Below are 3,203 nucleotides of genomic sequence, written 5' to 3'. Positions count from 1 at the left end.
CTGGGGAACTGATCTAAAGTGAAAACCTGTTAAGGCTTTACAACGCATTAACAAATTACTTGATAAGCATTGCTTATGCATTATCAAGGACTTACAACTCATTACTAACGCATATCTGGGGAACTTTTAAAGTGAAAATCTTTCCATGCTTTCCAAAACATCAACAAATGACTTGTTGAGCATTGCTTATGCATGGGAGGCAACATCTGAGAGATCTTACTATTCTCATCAAAAATATTTACAAACCACTTACACAATACATTTGAGATGTGAGATGATGTGCTTCATGGAAACGGTAACACAAGACAAACAACTTCAATATCTTTAACTATTTAATTTTTAAAAGTAACAGTTATCAGCTTAAACAGTAACACAATGAAGAAAGAGAGATGAGGACTAGCAAAATGAAGAGATTAGATGAGGGGAGAGCTTGTGGAGAAGAGAGGGAGGCAAGAGAAGAGATATAGTGCATTCATTAATCAAAATTTTCTACAAGGGCCGGTGGCGTTCATGTGTGCTTCGGATGTCAGTGTTTGGTATTTATGTAATTACCACATGAACGCACAATTAGGAACTGTACTGCATTTAAAAGATATTTTCTACTGGGCAGCAGCAGCGAGCCCGTACTTTTGAGCTCAGCCACTTTGCACTGTAGTTCAGGATTTCCCAAAATAGTTTTTATAATAAAAATATATTGAGAGTCTGTAATAGTGATCTAAAGTGAAAGCTGTAGAAACTGCATGATGACTTCTGTTCAGCTATGAAAATACTCCGGGTGTCGGCGGGCGTTATGGGAGAGAGGTGGCCGGGCGTTCACGGCCGCTATGGGAGATAAAGGGTTAAAGGAACTTTTCTGACGATGATGGTCCTTTGTAAAAAGTTTCAGGGGTAAACTGCCTTCATGATGCTACCTGTGAGGAAACAAACAAAAAAAGCACAGTTTTCAATTATGGGCAATATTATTGGACACAAGTCATGTAGAAAGCAATATGCACTAAGAAGCAGGAACTCAGACCGTTTTCGACTTTTTCCATATACAGTCCCTTCCAAAGGGTTTGGAACAGAAAGGCGCATGACATTGGAGTACATCTCGTCTTATTTAAACCTACTGTATAAACATGCCATAGGGTCATTTCACGTGAAATCAGACACTTTGGGACCCGACCGACACCAGTGTTAATTTCGTGACGAAATATTTTCGCCATAATTATCGTTAACGATTGTTTTTCCCCTGACGACAATAAAACGATAACGAAAAAAACAGCATGTGTTTGTACGAAAAATATAACGATATTGATTTATATTTTCGTCAAAAAAATAAAAATGTGACTACAATACCATCGGAGACGAAAACCAATAGGAAGCATTTTTGTTAATATGTCACTGAAACATTGAAAAAGAATTTCCTGATCTTTCGCAAGTCGCGACCCATCTGCTCCGCGTCTCCCCCCCCTCCCTCACACACACAAACACGCAGGCACACGCAGGCACAGTGACAGGCAGCGTCGGTGCTGCACGCCCGTGACCTTTTTTAACAGCAGTAGCCTACTTTTCAGTGCAATCCTGGCTGGACAAAAATATTGTTGCCCATTTATCCATGACGAAGAAGTTTATGCAGTCATGAAATAGTGGTGGTGCTGTCTGTCCTACAGTAGCAAACATCTTTCTCTAACGATGCCTTTTTTTTCTCCACTCCCAGTCGCTTTCATGAACCTGCTACCCGACGGTCGTTGTCTGATCTTTTTTCAATGTTCGCTAATGTTTGTAATTTAAGGGTCTATGCGTAGGTACAAGCCTTCTGATAAGAATCACTTTAGTGCTGATCGCAAAGGATTCGGAAGTGTGGAGTTTTGCGACTTGTTTCAGTCAAGGACACTGAAATAGGAAGTAAACGGCCTTTCCACGCTTTCATATGCGTTTTTCCAATAACATCTTGCGAATGCATGCAACATGGACACAACCATGTCAACGAGAGCGCGTATGCCATCACAACTTTGCATCAAACAAATAATATGCAACAGCTTGTAATATGCGCATGAGAGAGAGAGAGAGAGAGAGAGAGAGAGAGAGACACGTCTTCCAACAGGTGCCTGTAGGCTACCCCGCGACGCTCTTGATTACTGGTATACCCACAAGTATTTTTTCATAACGTGCAGTCCCGTTTTTCCCCCGAAGTCGTAAAATATCGACAGAGCTTTATGAGTGTCGTGGCCATGATTTTTTTTACACATTGGACGCACTGGCTTATAAGACACTCTGGCAGTTTTTGACAATATTTTATTCTTACAATATGTCATTTTAATCATTGATTTCCCCAAATTGTATTTTAGTTTGACAATTTTATAGAGAAGTGTAGACAAGAGGAAATGAATGTAATATTTTGGTTGACTAAAATTATTTTAGATTTCGTCGACTAAAATTGTATGAATTTTAGTCAGCTAAAACTAGACTAAGACAAAAAAATGATTTAGATGACTAAATTGTGACTAAAACTAAAATTGCATTTTCGTCAAGAGACTAAAACTAAAACTAAATTAAAAATTCCTCTCAAAATTAACACTGACCGACACGGATTTCAAATCATACTTGCTGTGCCTGATTAGTAGCAAGGTAGCACCCCAGAACTGCATTTGTGCGAATCTGACACCAATATTAAGGGAGAAACAGACTAGCGAAGGTTTACATATGAGATAGTCTACATGTTTCTGATATTGGCTCAGCAACTCACCCTATTGGACCATCCTCCATTCCTGGTTCCATCCCCCTGGGTGCTCGGTGCTGGCTGTGTCAACGTGCATGGGTGGCTACCCAACACTGTTCAAAAACATGATGAGATTTAGATGAGATTTAATATCAGACAAAATATTTATTACATATCACTAAAAGCAAATACTGTGTCAAGCCCTACATAGGGGTCATTTCACGTGAAATCAGACACTTTGGGACCCGACCGACCCGGATTTCAATCATACTTGGTGTGCCTTTTCAGTAGCAAGGTAGCACCCCAGAACTGCATTGGTTTGAATCTGACACTAATATTAAGGGAGAAACAGACTAGGAAAGGTTCACATGTGAGGGTAGGACACTATACATTCAGCCTTGAATATATCAGTCAGTGTTAGTCACAAAACGATGCCTGTGGTGTTGTTTGAAAGCTCTTTTCTGGCTCTACATATTACACAATCACCTTGGAATACAACTAC

General features: G+C 39.8%; 1 long non-coding RNA gene across 1 annotated transcript; it reads right to left on the bottom strand.

Moving 5' to 3' along the window:
* Positions 1 to 319: 319 nt before the first annotated feature.
* On the bottom strand, positions 320 to 2,897 carry LOC134464542 (uncharacterized). Its single transcript, XR_010037930.1, has 2 exons — positions 2,729 to 2,897; positions 320 to 911 (listed from the first exon to the last, which is right to left on the bottom strand). It is a non-coding gene; the product is annotated as an uncharacterized LOC134464542 (long non-coding RNA).
* Positions 2,898 to 3,203: the final 306 nt, after the last annotated feature.

This window comes from Engraulis encrasicolus, chromosome 15 (assembly GCF_034702125.1).
Source record: "Engraulis encrasicolus isolate BLACKSEA-1 chromosome 15, IST_EnEncr_1.0, whole genome shotgun sequence".
Lineage (NCBI taxonomy): Eukaryota > Metazoa > Chordata > Actinopteri > Clupeiformes > Engraulidae > Engraulis > Engraulis encrasicolus.
Note: the sequence above shows the minus strand (reverse complement) of the source record. Positions and strands in the feature narration are given on the sequence as shown.